This window comes from Schistocerca piceifrons, chromosome 4, assembly GCF_021461385.2.
Source record: "Schistocerca piceifrons isolate TAMUIC-IGC-003096 chromosome 4, iqSchPice1.1, whole genome shotgun sequence".
NCBI lineage: Eukaryota > Metazoa > Arthropoda > Insecta > Orthoptera > Acrididae > Schistocerca > Schistocerca piceifrons.
The window spans coordinates 573,480,387-573,497,423 of record NC_060141.1 but is presented as its reverse complement, the minus strand read 5'-3'; positions in this window follow the sequence as shown (position 1 = coordinate 573,497,423).

Here is a 17,037-nt window from a genome sequence, read left to right as displayed (position 1 = left end):
GACCTCGAATACTGAACCAGAACTCCGCCGACTGTAATTTGCAGGTCGTCCAGGGATATTCGCTGAGTATTTTGGTATAAAGGACGTGTGGTCTCCGGTGTGTCTTTAATGAGTTATTCCATTTAGTTTGGACAACGAAGTGGTCTTTGTTTCATTCAACATTTCAAGAAGTGTTGCATTATTGCTTCGTATGTGTGTGTTGTTAGTAGAGGAATTTTAACAGTGGATTTATACAGCATTCCTTTCATGCATTTAAACTACAGTTATAAAAGATTTATACACGGTTGCCGAAATCGAAAAAACGACGTTTTAATCAGTTTCATTCTTCCATTCAATGTGTCCTTATTCTATCTAGTAATTTATAAATGATGAAAATGATGTTTTTCTTTTGTACGTTCCAAGTACATGTGGAGTCAGCTGAAAAGGGAATGAGGGCCAATGTCTCGAGTGAAAGTCAACAAATGGAGGCCTGCAAACATGACAAGTTTTCATTTTGAAGCGAGTCGGCATGACGTAACCAACCCAAAGGAATACCTCGCAACGCCTCAATTGCCTGAAATCACGGGGTTCGACTTCACGAAAGCACTCCTTAAACGGGAACACCGTTTACACAGACACTTCTACGAGAAAAAAGCCAAAAGTACGCAATATGCCACTGGGTGAATGACTGGATGGATATATTTTAGCGTGTTAAAAACAGCAAGATCATCCATATGTAGAAATAAAGTAGATAAGAGAAACATTTGACGCGTCTCTGAATGATGCTCGAAATCATGTACAGCAAATGAGATGCTGATTGAGAGTCTAAAGGTCTCTACATCTACATCGACATCTACATGATTTCCCTTCAATTCACAATGAAGTGCCAGGCAGAGGTCTATGAGCTATTTCTTTAGCATTCCACTATCGAAAAGCGCGCTGGAAAGGATTGCACTACTTCAATAGAAAATACAGACATAACCAGAATAATTCGTTCCTTCAGATCGGCTACTAAATTTACAGTACCATCTGTGTTCGTTCCTGTAAAATTTAACAGAAACATTACCACTCCATAATTATTTCGTATGCTTTTATCATTACTAACAAGGGAAACTTCTCATCCCCCCCCCCCCCAACCAAATCAGATTTGGTGGTAAGATGGCCCACTGGATATTCCCCTCAAGCGTGAAAACAGGAAGAAGGTGTACTGAACTGTGAAAAAAGGAGAAAAATAGAAACAGTGAACTGTCCAAGCTCAAGAGTGGAACATCGAGCGACTCTGAACAGCGGCCGCATGGTAGTCGTGTGGTCACGGTGTCAAACTCCGTGTTCAAATCTCCCTAGTGCCCCTTTCTTTTTCCTCACAAAATTATGAACTGTCCAGCCGCTCACTGATGTGTCTGTTCGCCGTATTTAAATCTGTGTCTGTGTCTTAGTTTAACGTCCGTTTGCAATAGCGAGGTGCAAGGCAAGTACCTCCAGACGTATGTACCTCCTATTTGTCCTTCACTAATATAACATGTTATGACTCTTGTGTTCTGTTTTGCAAGTTTAGACTCTTGAATTCCTTGTTGTAACAAAGTTCTCGCCCGTTTATCTGTTATTCTCATTTCTGTGAGAGGTCTGTGCGGCATCTCGCCTGCTCTCACTATTCATCACATTTAGTTGCGACGGTAATATATTCTTACCACATGACTCAATGACTCATTCTATTACCAGTGTATTGCATGACAATCGCCACGTCTACAGAACCAGAAAAGTCAATCACCGGGCGGGAAGTTCATAATTTTATGAAATAAAAAATAGTAATAAAAAAAGAGGCAGGAGGAAGATTTGAACACGGATCTCCTGCTTTGTAGTCCCACATCGTGACCACACAACCATTTTTTTTCGCAAAAGAATATATGTCAATATGAACAGTAAAACAACGACTGCGGAAGAAATATTAGAGTACAAAATTAGAAAAACCGAAAACTTATTATGATTATAATGAAGAGACAAAGCACTAGAAATTTCAAGAAATTACATTCAAACGAATAAAATTCATGAATTAAGATACTTCAATATTGTTTTTAAAAAAAGAAAACATTAAGCACCGAATAAGGTTTGAACTCAGAACCTTTCTCTTAGCAGCCAAGCACTTTTTTTTGGTGGAATAACAAAAGAAAACGAAACAGAAGAAAAAAGAGTGCTGGAGGAGGAATCGAACCAGAGACCTCTGGCGTAAGAGTCCGAGCCCTAACCATCTCTTTTTTTTTTTTACAAAAAAGGAAAAAATTAAAAAGGATTTTGGAAGGTTTGTTTTTCTGCTTTTTTATTTTTATTTTATTTTATGGTTATACAAATGGATAAAAGAAAGGCCGCTCCTCTTCGGCTACATAAACAGAATAATAGAAAGTCGTCCCGTTACGACAAAGGATGCTCCATACTACAGCCCGCTGCGAATTTTTCGATGACTGTCGTCTCGTTGCTGTGTTGTTTCCGTTATTTGTTCAATCTCATAAAAAAAGGAACTGGGAAGAGGTGCTGTGGTTATCTTCTCATATCATCGATAATCCAGCTGCGACGCAGATTGTGGAATTGGCTCCACAGAAAATTAGAAAAATATTGCCTATATTTAGATTTCTTGATGATCGCACAATGTCGTTAGTTGAGGTAATACCAAAAATCGGGTACTGTCTTTTCGCCATTACCGAATAGGTAGTGAACAGCGTGGCCGCTGATCCACGTCACAGAGTTCGTTTTTGCTCTTGGGAAATACATCTCATCGGGTAGTTATCCTGTCGGGAGTATTGCGTGTGAGAAAAGCCAATATCTGACGCACCAAATACCAAACGTGTCAATCGCTTGGCATGTGGCACACAAGGGTGAATCGGCGAAGTGGATGTGATATAGGCGGGGCTGGCACAACTGTTTCCCATTAACAGTTACGTACCATGCAGATTGCACGTCAGTATCAAGGGTGGTGGCATTCACTGCCTGCCACACAGCGCGCCACTTTGTAGTGGGGTGTTTGCTTTCAATCACATTCGGCGTCCTGTTCAGTTGCATGGCAGCATATATCGCCCTCGTCATCGTCAAGCGTGTGGGTAGTAGTGCGGTGCGGATGTAGATTAATTCAAGGAAGAATTGGCTAATGTAGAAGAAAGGTGCTGGGATGTCCGATATCGTCACAGGGGGTGCGAGTGAGAATGCTCGTAAGGCTTCCAGTAAGAGAATTGTTAGGCACGTCGGACTTCGTCGCCACAGTTGCAGGTGACAGCTGACGAACAGGGCCTTCGCTCTGTTCTGAACATAACAAAGGCCTAAATCCCCTCTGCTCCTCGGGACGGAGTTTTAAATAACATGCCCGTATTAACAAAGAATCCCAAAACCGCCAACATGCGGTGAGCCAGGTTAGGTGGTATCGGGAGTATCTGTGCAAAATGTGCGATACGTGACGCCAAATAGACGTTAGCATATCGCATCCGTTGCAGGAGGTCTAGATGTCTAGGAAGGTTGTCACTTATTCCTGCTCTCATTTGATTCAATAAACGCATGTAGTTAAGGGCTGTTGAACGCTTCATGTCAGATATAAATTCAATGCCAAGACAGCGGATTGTGTCACTGATTCGTAGCGGTGCGATGCTCTCATCGGGTAGACCTCTGCCTATAGACAGGGCGCGCGATTTGTGGAAATTGAGATGGCTCCCCGATGCCGCGCCGTAGGTCGCCACCCACGCCAGTGCTGCACGAACATCGTCATTACTGCGAAGAGGAGTACCAGATCATCCGCATAGGCAGTGCAGCAAAAAGTGTGTCCACCAAGGGACATCTCAGTCAGGCGTTGTCGGAGGCCGCAGAGGACCATTAGGCCGTGGTTCTTTCACTTCGCTCGACGCTGCATATGTTTATCTTGGATCGTTCACTGTTTCTATTTTACTTCTTTTTTCACAGTTCAGTACACCTTCTTTCTGTTTTCATGATCGATCTGTGTTCAGTTTTTGAGGGCCTATGCGCTGGGCCATTTCACCACTAAACCTGACGGGGATGCGATGGGAAGTTTCCCCTGTTAGTAAAGATACAAAGCACACGAAATAATTTTGAAGCGGTAAAGTTTCTGTTAAATTTTGCAGGAACGAACCCAGAAAGGACTGTAAATTTAGTAGTTGAGCTGAAGGAACGATTTATTCTGGTTATGTCTGCGTCTTCTACTGAAGTAATGCCATCCTTTACCCAACTGACAGTTGCCTGATTCACTGTTAAAGTCAATGACATAAGGTTTATAAACAAAAGTAAGAATTTAAAGAACGGCATCGCAAACTATCTGAAGCTGGTCTGATGAGTATTTATTTATCGGCAACAGGTTTCGGTCAAGTCACGAACATCATCATATCAGGTTAGAGGAATAATGATCTTGATGATATTCGTGATTTGGAGATGGTCACCTATCTGGAGTCGATTGTCGATTAACACACATTACAGCAGCTTTTGGTGGCTTGTTATGTCGTTTTGTGCATCCCCTAAACTGTGTTGCACTGTTTACGGTAAGAAAATAAGTCCATACTTGGTACACGTATCACCTACTGTCTGGGAATCAGCGCTGTGCAGGTTAGGACCGCCTACCTATCAAAGGAATAGGGGTGGGGATGAAAAGTGTAGTCATCTAGTATTTGAGAGCACTTAGTGACGTGGAACAAACTTTAAACATAATTTCAAACCCTTACAAAACCTTTCTCTCTGAAAACCCCCACAAAATGATGAAAGGAAAAGATAATCGCTTGCATTTTCGTTCTTCATGCAATAAAATTTCCGCTTGAAGCACAACGTTTTAATTTACTACTTCTTTGCTACTAACTGACAATTTTCAGTTTGGCTGGTTGATTTGGTGGAAGAGACCAAACAGCAGGGTCATTGGTCTCATCAGATTACGGAAGGATGGGGAAGGAAGCCGGCCGTGCCCTTACAAAGGAACAATCCCGGCGTTTGCCAGAAGCGATCTGGGGAAACTACAGAAAACATAAATCAGGATGGTCGGACGCGGGATTGAACCATCGCCCTCCCGAATGCAAGTGCAATGTGCTAACCAGTTTTTTTTGTTGATCTCATTTTATTCGTTAATGGTCGTTGTATTTGTTCGCGGTGGACGACCCATGACGTTTATTCAAGCTCATCGTTAATCCACTAACTCAGTTCTTTTTATTACAGAGGACAGCTAACCCTCTGACCGAAGACGCTGAGCTACCGTGCCGGAATACACTGGGCCACCTCTCTCGGTCATTTTTCACGCAGTATTCGTATATACCATTGAAAGTACGAGCAAAATTATATCACTGTGCGACACATAGTTCAGAAGATATGTCATATGTGAAAAACTGCCGCATCGGTTATGAAGTTTTAATTTATTACTTCTTTACTGCCAACTCTATTCGCAACACATTTCGCAGACAGCAGTCACATACTATACTGATCTACCTGCAGAACTATATTGTTTTACAGCACATATTTCAGGAGGAACAACGTCCTAAACATTAAGCTGCGTGAAAATTCGCTAAAGATACGGGTAAAATATGTGTACAATTATCTGTGAAATGTGTTAATCATACGTGAGATATGCGTATTCGGACAAAGCCAAGCGTGAAAAGCTCAGCCTAAACCCCTGGAACGATTTCAATCAAATTTGATACAGATAAGTTACGATCGGAACGAAATACTCCTTTTGGGGTGCGCGTGATATTGTGCAAAGTAAGGGGGGGGGGGGGGAGAGGAGCTGGACTAATAAAAGACTGCAATAAATACGCACCCGGGCAATGCCGGGTACTTAGCTAGTACAGTGATAAAAGTCAGTATATGTATGTACGTACGTTCCACATCTCCTACAAAACCAATTGATCGATATTAACGAAACTTCGTACAAAGAAGCACCGCGTGAATAAGAACCACGTGTATCCACTATGAATGGAGATAACGAAGGGTTACATAGAAGAATAACTCAGGAATCTGTTGGGTAATTTAAACCAATTTTGTACATATGTGAATCATCATTTAAATTATTTACATAACCCTTTGCATAAAAATACTGTGGTAGTAAACCTATCACCCATAGAAATGGGGGTGGAAGTAGGAAGCCATGACAGAAATATTCTATAACGACAAATATTAGTATTGAATTCATAGTCTCGGGCTCGCTGAGCTCAACAGTGAAAGTCCCGATGACGTTTCGCCCCTATGGGTGGGGACGGAGCTCCAAAGTCAGTGACATATCGGCATATGTCTACAGGGTGTTACAAAAAGGTACGGCCAAACTTTCAGGAAAAAATCCTCACATACAAAGAAATAAAATACGTTATGTGGACATGTGTCCGGAAACGCTTACCTTCCATGTTAGAGCTCATTTTATTACTTCTCTTCAAATCACATTAATCATGGAATGGAAACACACAGCAACAGAACGTACCAGCGTGGCTTCAAACACTTTGTTACAGGAAATGTTCAAAATGTCCTCAGTTGGCGAGGATACATGCATCCACCCTCCGTCGCATGGAATCCCTGATGCGCTGATGCAGCCCTGGAGAATGGCGTATTGTATCACAGCCGTCCACAATACGAGCACGAAGAGTCTCTACATTTGGTACCAGGGTTACGTAGACAAGAGCTTTCAAATGCCCCCATAAATGAAAGTCAAGAGGGTTGAGGTCAGGAGATCGTGGAGGCCATGGAATTGGTCCGCCTCTACCAATCCATCGGTCACCGAATCTGTTGTTGAGAAGCGTACGAACACTTCGACTGAAATGTGCAGGAGCTCCATCGTGCATGAACCACATGTTGTGTCGTACTTGTAAAGGCACATGTTCTAGGAGCACAGGTAGAGTATGCCGTATGAAATCATGATAACGTGATCCGTTGAGCGTAGGTAGAAGAACATGGGGCCCAATCAAGACATCACCAACAATGCCTGCCCAAACGTTCACAGAAAATCTGTGTTGATGACGAGATTGCACAATTGCGTGCGGATTCTCGTCAGTCCACACATGTTGATTGTGAAAATTTACAATCTGGTCACGTTGGAATGAAGCCTCATCCGTAAAGAGAACATTTGCACTGAAATGAGGATTGACACATTGTTGGATGAACCATTCGCAGAAGTGTACCCGTGGAGGCCAATCAGCTGCTGATAGTGCCTACACACGCTGTACATGGTACGGAAACAACTGGTTCTCCCGTAGCACTCTCCATACAGTGACGTGGTCAACGTCACCTTATACAGCAGCAACTTCTCTGACGCTGACATTAGGGTTATCGTCAACTGCACGAAGAATTGCCTCGTCCATTGCAGGTGTCCTCGTCGTTCTAGGTCTTCCCCAGTCGCGAGTCATAGGCTGGAATGTTCCGTGCTCCCTAAGACGCCGATCAATTGCTTCGAACGTCTTCCTGTCGGGACACCTTCGTTCTGGAAATCTGTCTCGATACAAACGTACCGCGCCACGGCTATTGCCCCGTGCTAATCCATACATCAAATGGGCATCTGCCAACTCCACATTTGTAAACATTGCACTGACTGCAATACCACGTTCGTGATGAACACTAACCTGTTGATGCTAGGTACTGATGTGCTTGATGCTAGTACTGTAGAGCAATGAGTCGCATGTCAACACAAGCACCGAAGTCAACATTACCTTCCTTCAATTGGGCCAACTGGCGGTGAATCGAGGAAGTACAGTACATACTGACGAAAGTAAAATGAGCTCTAACATGGAAATTAAGCGTTTCCGGACACATGTCCACATAACATATTTTCTTTATTTGTGTGTGGGGAATGTTTGCTGAAAGATTTGCCGTACCTTTTTGTAACACCCTGTATAATGCCTGAAACAATTTTCACTGAAGTTGCCACATGTATTACTCGCTATCTAACAAAAAAAAAACTGTGACAGTAAGACACTCCTAGCACTCGTACAGCTGAATATTGGGCTGAAAAGTGGTGACAGAAGCGTAACTCAGGAACGCCTGGCGCAATTTCATCGGATTTTGATATATGCATGACAATATTTACGTAAAAATACTAAGGAAGTAACACACCACTGCTACCTCGAGGGGTCAGTGGCGGGAGGCGAGGCGAGAAGTTACGAGGAGTGTTACGTAAAAGAGTTCGGAAACGACTTGTTAGAAGAAAAAGACAAATGTGCGTGAATGCTAAGAAATGAGAGGAAATAATAAATGAAAAGCACCAGTTTGCTTTTCATATATTATAACGTTGTTCTACCAAGAATACAATATATTGCAGAACAATTCAAACTGGTACTTTTCATTTATTATAACGTTGTTCTACCAAGAATACAATATATTGTAGAACAACGCAAACTGGTACTTTTCATTTATTATAAAGTTGTTCTACCAAGAACCGATGGAAGATTCTGTTAACATGAGAGGAAACATTTACCCTAGTACAAACGGAAAAAGTGCTTCTTCTATTTTCACACCTAAAAGCTGAATCATTATCCAGGCATTTTGCACACTTCCTTCCCAGGCAGAATTATAAGTTTCCTCGGGATTGAGATGAAATGACAAGGCTATATTCGATACAGGTACAGATGAAATGTGCGAACGAGTATGAGCGAAATACACTAAAATAATACCTGAAATACACAGAGACTGGACAAAAATATTGGAACATCGCGATAAATGCATGCTTGAACATAAATGCAGGTGCTAGCCAAGCCTGCATGTTGTCCTGTTGCATTTTATCATGAAAGATAAATGTGCAATGTCCTCAGTACGTTGCAAGTGTCAGACGTGGTCCAGACCAGTGTTGTGTGTAGTTGTGAGAGCATTATGTAGTAACCAAGTTAATTCGAACGCAGGAAAATTGTTCTTATTCATAAGGTGGGTGCTTCCGTATCCAACAAGGTACAAGAAGTGTTTGGCGTTTTAATGGGTACGATACCGAAGATTTATATGACACACAGAGAAAGCGAACAAATATCATCCGCAAAGTCACATAGCGGACGAAAAGTGTGTGTTGAGTGATTGTGAAGGATGGTCATTCACAGAGAATTGTGACAAAAAGTAAGAGGACGAAAGCTACAACTTGCCAATGCAGAACTGAATGTCGCAACGTCTCTGCTCTGCGTATATAGTTTCCCAAAGCCACCAGGCGGCATTCCATCTCACATTGCGCAGTGGTCATAATGTTTTGGCTCAACATCGTATTCTCATGAGGCACAAAAATGTCGTCTAACTCAGACTGGACCCACAGTAATGTAAATATGACAGTCATTCAGGAGACAGGCGACCATCATATTAATAATCAACAGTTTTGCATTCAGTCTGACGGGGTCGCAATGGTACAAGTCAAGGAACGTTAAAAGGCGAGGAATGACTTTTTGCTCACATGGCGCGTTTCGGAATTAACTCATCATCGGATAGCTACAAAAAGTCAGATGCAAAAATATTTTATAAAACATAGCAAACTATATTGTACCTTCCCAGGAGCGATTGCTGCTTGTAGATACGGCGTTTCAAGTTTTACGTGAAACAAACATTCGCAGACTACAGATAAAGTTCTGCAGAGTGCAGACCAAGAAAACATTACAAAATATTTAATGGTGCCAAGACGAATCAGATAATGTACGTTTGTTATACCATGTGTCTGATGACTATGAACCAAATTATTATGAAATAAATATTTTATATATACAGATGGCAATGACTTTACAGTGACAAAAGGTTACACAAAATATTTATTTAAAATCGGGAGTATAAAGTGGCGCTACACATCGTCTAAAAGCTACAATCACAACAACTGTGCGATATGACAAGCGACATGAAATTAAAACATAAATTAGTAATACAAACATATGTCACAAATCTAAATACAGGCAGTAAGACAGGGGAAGGAGGATTAAATATTTTCATTAAAACTAGGACAGATACTCTGTCAGACTCAAACCAGTACCAGCGCTTCCATCAAACAGAAGAACAATTTTCTTCTAATGACCACAATCAGCTTTTTTCTATGAAACATAAAAAGTATTTTAATATAAACAAAAAACGGTAGTTGGGGCCTATCGTGACCATATAAAACTAAGAAATATTATTTGCGTCCACATAGGGCTGTTGATAAATTGTCGATAGATCGATATTTTGCTGAAAAGTTCCGATATCCGACGGCGATATTTTGTCCCTCGATGTATCGTTATAAAAATGGCAATATCGAGTGCTGATATTTTTATTTTTTCACAATTTTCGGTAAATATTTGAAGTTTTTCTTTTGAAATTAGGAGAATGCAACTTTACTTTCACGGTGTGAAGGAGTCTTAGTACTTTTTGAGCTTTTGTCACGTCCAATCTTTCTCTTTGACTGTGTGAAGCAAGTACACCTGGCACAAAAGAAGAAGTCCGATTGCGCTGGGGCCTGCCGCTGTGGCCGAGCGGTTCTGGGAGCTTCAGTCTACAACCGCGCGACCGCTACTGTAGCAGGTTCGAATCCTGCCTCGTGCATGGATGTGTGTGATGTCCTTAGGTTAGTTAGGTTTAAGTAGTTCTAAGTTCTAGGGGACTGATGACCTCAGATGTTAAGTCCCATAGTGCTCGGAGCCATTTGCATTTGATTGCGCTGTGGAGGGGGGGGGGGGGGGGGGGTTGCGGTGCGAATGGAATAAACAAGATTTCCGATGTGAAGAAATAGCTCTTTTGTTACGTCAAAAAACAATCTTTAACGCAGGTAGTGTGCTATTTACCCATATCGGCATTCTTCAAAAACTGTTGCTGAAAATGATGAACAAAAATCTAAACGGCAAAATTGGTTTTTGCGGTGGGTGGAGGCATGTGAAGGGAAATGCTGACCTAATCGGCGCTCGGCGCTACTAACACAAACCGAACGTTTACTTCACCAGGCAGTTTTGACACTACAGGTGCTAGGTCACTGGCGTTAGCACAAATGAAAGCCGACCTAAATGGCCGTGCGGTTCTAGGCGCTACTGTCTGGAGCCAAGCGACCGCTACGGTCGCAGGTTCGAATCCTGCCTCGGGCATGGATGTGTGTGATGTCCTTAGGTTAGTTAGGTTTAATTAGTTCTAGGCGACTGATGACCTCCGTAGTTAAGTCGCATAGTGCTCAAAGCCATTTGAACCATTTTGAACCACAAATGAAAAAACAGGGAAGTAGACATGAAATGCTCCGGACAAGTCCGGTATGTGTCGAAACCGAACGACGGACCCATCGGACACCTTTTATTGTGTCACTTACATGCAGTTACCATTATCAGCAAAGTGATTATCACCAAGCGTGAACGGGAATCATTTTCCTTTCAATTATTGCTCTAAGCGGGATAAGCAGACTGCTAGCTTGTTGATGTGTAGAATATCCAATAGTAAATTAGTAGTTAAACATACGGCTCTAAGACCGGCAGTCTACTTACAATGTGCAGCAGGTATTTTTATAGGCAGGTACGTCAATATTCTTTGCGCTGACATTTCAATGTATCGATCATTTTCTTCTACACGTCGAGAGCATAAAATGATATTTTTAAATATCGATACATCATGTTCCTGATACTTTTACAAAATTCAACAGTGGTACACAATTTCAGTGCCGTCAAGCGTTAAAATAGTACCGTCTTGTACGGCTTTACAAAAGTTATAAATTCAAAGTGAACATAGTGTAATCGTACGCTCAAACTATTTAACACACAGGCGGCACAAATTATTGCCGGTGGGGGGGGGGGGGGGGGCGGGGCGTGAAGGGGGAAGAGGGAAGTGGGGTCGGGAAGGAGAGGAGGAAATCAGTATTTAATAAAACATAGGAAATATTATTTTAGTATAACCAGAATCAGTCATGGGAGATTGCACGTCACATTCATACAAAACTAGGAACTGTTACTTGGTGTCACGCACTGTCAAACGTTGCACCTTGTGACGCTTTACGAATGTTGTAAACTAAATGTATCAAATTCATAGTGTAATTGTACATCCCCAAACCATAAAAGGGAGGGTGGCGTGGAGTGGGACAAGGGAGGTACACTATGAAAATCTAACGTTATCAGGGGTGTCTATCAGGATCAGACTCTGGTACCACACAGCCTCGCTCATAACAAATCCTAAAAAATATCGGAAAACCATTTCCTGTGGGAGCAGATCTGTTCATTCAACATACCGTGTTGGTTAGCATTAAAATGTTTATAAATCTCAATTTCTTCCAAAATGTCTAAGTCTAAGCCTTTTAACTCTGTGTAAGATAGTTAGAGATTTTTCAGTCGTACGTAAATGACGCTTTTTATCACTGAGAAGACAGCGCACAGGAGTAGTGTTTTAATTACAGTGTTCCCTGAATCAGGTTAAAAAGTCACGACCTGTCTGCCCAATGTAAACACTGTCACTGGAAGTGATTTTACGTACCCCCGACTTCGTAAATATATTCTGCTTGTCAACAATTACACGCAAAACTGTTTTACGTTTCTTGCGCGTTTGGAAGCCAATTTGTATATTGGCTTTTTTTAAGTGCATTGGTAATTCGTTCACAGAAATGCCCTTTATAGGATATAGATGCAAATTTGGTTTTTTTCTCGGAAGAATCGAGAACAGATTTTTCTCCTTATATTGTCAGCCGATTCATACGTGCTCCGTATCTCAAGATCGGTGTAACCGTTTCTTTCCCAACAGTTTCTTTTCTATCACGAGCTGGGATTAAATCAAGTTTAGCTATGCTGTTGAACATTGACAAGAAGAAAGCACGTGGCGTGAGTCCACATTAATAATCACATCAATGGTGGATGGTTTTCTGAAAACATCTGAACAAGAATCTGCAGATTGCCTAGTAATATTCAAGTCTAAGACATCTATTTGTTTCCAACTCTACAGTGAAGTTTATTTTTGAATGTAACAGATTGAAGGAGCATGCCAACTCGGTCTGATTCTGTTCCTGTAATTGCAATGAAAATATCGTCTACATATCTACGACAAAAATTATATTATCAGACATGAGTCCATTATTTACAAAGAATGTTCTTTCGAGACAAATAATGAAAATGTCAGCCAGAAAGGCAAGAACTCATTGCCAGACCGTCCTTTTGAAGATACACTGAAGTGCTAAAGAAACTGGTATAGGCATCCGTATTCAAACAAAGGTATATAAACAGACAGCATACGGCGCTGCGGTTGGCAACACCTATATAAGACAACAAGTGTCTGGAGCAGTTGTTAGATCGGTTACTGCTGCTGCAGTAGCATATTATCAAGATTTAAATGAGTTTGAATGTGGTGTTACAGGCGGCGCACAAACGGTGGGACACAGCTTCTTAGAGGTATCGATGAAGTGGGGATTTTCACTTACGACCATTTCGCGAGTATACCGTGAATATCAGGAATCCGGTAAAATATCAAACCTCTGACATCGCTGTGGCCGGAAAAAGATACTGCAAGAACGGGACCAACGATGACTGAAGAGAATCGTTCAAAGTGACAGAAGTGCAACCCTTCCGCAAATTTCTGCAGATTTCATTGCTGGGTCATCAACAAATGTCAGCGTACGAACCATTCAACGGAACGTCATCGCTCTGGGCTTTCGGAGCCGAAAGCCCACTGGTGTACCCTTGATGGCTGCACGACACAAAGCTTTACGCCTCGCCTGAGCCCGTCAACACCGACGTTGGACTATTGATGATTGGAAACATGTTGCTTGGTCGGACGAGTCTCGTTTCAAATTGTATCGATCCGATGGACGTGTACGGGTATGGAGACAACCTCTTGAATCCACGGACCCTGAATGTCAGCAAGGAATTGTTCAAACTGGTGGAGACTCTGTAATGAGGCGTGTGCAGTTGGAACGATATGGGACCCCATATACGTCTAGATACGATTCTGACAGGTGACACGTATGTAAGTATCCTGTCTGATCACCTGCATCCATTCATGTCCATTGTGCGTTGCGACGGACTTCAGAAATTCCAGCAGGACAATGCGACACCCCACGCAGCCAGAATTGCTAAGCGTCCCAGATATGCTCAAAAATGTACACTCTGTAGAAATAATGGACGTGCTGGGCGTCGCATTGCCTGCTGGGATTGCCCAAATCAGGCTCCAGGAACACTTTTCTGAGTTTAAACACATCCGCTGGCTGCCAGATTCGCGAGACATGTACATTTTTGAGCATATCTGGGATGCCTTGCAACGTGCTATTCAGAAGAGATATCCATCCCCTCGTGCTCTTACGGATTTATGTACACCCCTGCAGGATTCATGGTATCAGTTCCCTCCAACACTATTCCAGATATTAGTTGAGTCCATGTCACGTCGTGTTGCGGCACTTCTGCGTGCTCGCTGGTACCCTAAACGATATCAGTTTCTTTGGCCCTTCAGTGTATATTATCAGGCGTAGCCCTATCATTTGCAAGGAATTTTCTTTCTAAACAGATAACGAAAATGTCAGCCAAAAAGACGGAAAGGCAGAAACCCATTGCTAGGCCGTCCTTTTGAAGATAAGTCGTACCGTTAAGTGTAAAACAGTTAAAGGCTAGCGTTATACGCAACAAATGTAACAGTGAAGTAATCTCCCCTGCCTTGAGTTTCATAGGCTTAAGGGGACTCAGTTTTACGAGCTCCAAATTCTCTTCAACTGGAACATTTGTACTGGTGACGCAACACCAGCCGGCCTCATCAGTCTTTCAGCAACCAATGTGTAGCGACGGCCAGCTCAGTGGAACGCCGCAGGAGCTAAATGCCTACCGATGACCAAGCCAGTTCGGTTTACAGACATACGTACAAATCAAGAGACATTTAAACGACAGTGCCAAACTGAGAAAAGGAGGAATTCAATAAGGTAAAAACTGCGCACAAAACTTATGAAATGAAGGATGTCAGTCGTCAGTTCTCGACAGATGGCTGAATGTACTTGTGGACCAGTGAAACTTGTGTTTGGCCTCGGACATGTACATGCAAAATATGTTTTTTTTCTGGACTTTTTGTTTATCAGTTCTTGTACTTTATGGGCAATAACAGAGTGATTAAGTAGAAAAATGACCTGAAAGTCTTTGTGAATAAATTTCCTAATGAATTTATGATCTGAGTCATTTTTGTTTTCGTATTTTTTGCAGTCGATGTGTAAATTTTCCTTTATAGTATCTCTTTTTAATAAAATTTCCGTATAGAAAAAGATCGATCCATAGCTGATAATTAAGAGATTAACAGCAAAGTTGGTACCTGTCAGTGGAAAGTCGCATCAATAAGCAGGTGTTACAACGTGAGTGAGTCCAGTAGTACAGTGACTGTACCCGTCTTTTACCAACCTCAACATTTCTTGTTGTGTATATTAGGAACGGGCGGGTTCAATTATAAAACCGCGAGTCAGAAAGTAGGTTTGTTTGAGAATTAATAATCTTCTTTGGAAAATCTCTCATTCCTCTGTAACTGTCGCAAACATGATAACTCATCATTCACATACCGTGCATTCATCTGCAAAACCTCAAGTGTTATTTATTCCCGTATCTGCTAAATATTAAATTAAACGATAGAAGACACATAGCTATATTTACTCTGGGGTCGATTCCGCACACACGCTAACGAGTGACAACGTTTCACATATTCAGAACTTATTATTCACTTAAACAGATTCAAATTTTTAAATTTTGCGTTATAGTGACTTGGCTTGAGCTCCGTGACACGAATGGTACACAGCGGAACTGTAGACCCTACTGTTCTGTGTAAGTGTTATGCTCGTTATCAGTATCACTCAAGTAAACCATCCCAAGGAGGGCATCTTTCTCCAATTTCTCTGTCCAATGTAATGACCAAAATCTGTGGAACGATCAGGGTGAGAGGAAAATACTACCCCACAAAAAAAGTTAAACACCCAGAAGACACTGTCGGAAGTGAATGTAACTTCGCACACTTGTACACCATTGGCGGTTACGTAAATGAGGCTTGGTACGGTATATTAAGGGTTCAACAGCGTCAGATGAGTGATCACTGCGAAGGCTGCGAAGATACCACCTGCTCGTGTGAGAAAGTGTTATCAGCACCTGACAGCGTTTGAAAACGGTGGCATTCTGGGTCTCTATTTGGCCGACTGATCGAATTTTGCAATATACAGATATGTGGGTCATCGAATGCGACAATAGTTCGATGTTGAACTGCATGGGAACGTGAGGGCAGGCATGGTCGTAGTCAAGGCTCCAGTCGACCATGTCCGACCACCAAGCACATCTTAATCTACGCCTGCCACCCGAGAAAAATTAACAAACTCTCTGCAACAGTCTGTGACATTCTACAACATTGGTCGAAGACTAGCAGTAGCCGGACAAGAGAATTTTCGTCATATGCGTGGGCTCTCCTAAACGCTACAACACAAACGGCTGCGTTCAGGGTGGTGGCTCGACAGGAAGGCATAGATTGCTGGTGAATGGCATCGCACTGTGTTCAGCAATGAATCGCAGTTCCACCCCGGAAGACCATCAGCAGTGAGTATGGCGGCGCCCTGGGGAGAGGTCCCATTCTTTCAGTGTTTGGAAGGGGCACAGCCGTGTTTCTCCTGGCGACATAGTACCATCGGGTGTGACTTCAGGACTCTAACGTCACAAGAGTGCGTCACGGACAACGTGATTCCTCATGTGTTCTCTCCCATGCGACAGTTTCGTGGTGCCATTTTTCAACAGGATAATTCTCGTTCATACATGGCACTTGTCTCTATGAACTGCCTGCTTGATGCTGAGGTACTCCCATGGTCAGCAAGAGCGGAAAATATGCCCCCTGTACAACATTTGTGAGACAATTTAGGACATCAACTGTGTCCCATTGCCAGGATCTAGCGTATCAAGGGCCAGTTACACCAGTTGTGGGCCAGCTTGCCTCAGTGAAGGTTACAACGGCTTTATTATCCCCTTCCCAACCGAAACAGTGCATGCATCCTGCCCAGCAAGGGTGCAGCGACACAATGATAAGCTGGCTCATATTGCTAAGTTCTTTGTAAATTTGGGTCGATTTTGTAATTGCTGGAATAACATCAGATACGATCTTTTGTTGTCAGACTGCGATCACTTTAAACCAGGGTAAACATTCTGTGAGTCCTTGTACTTACAATATGACAGT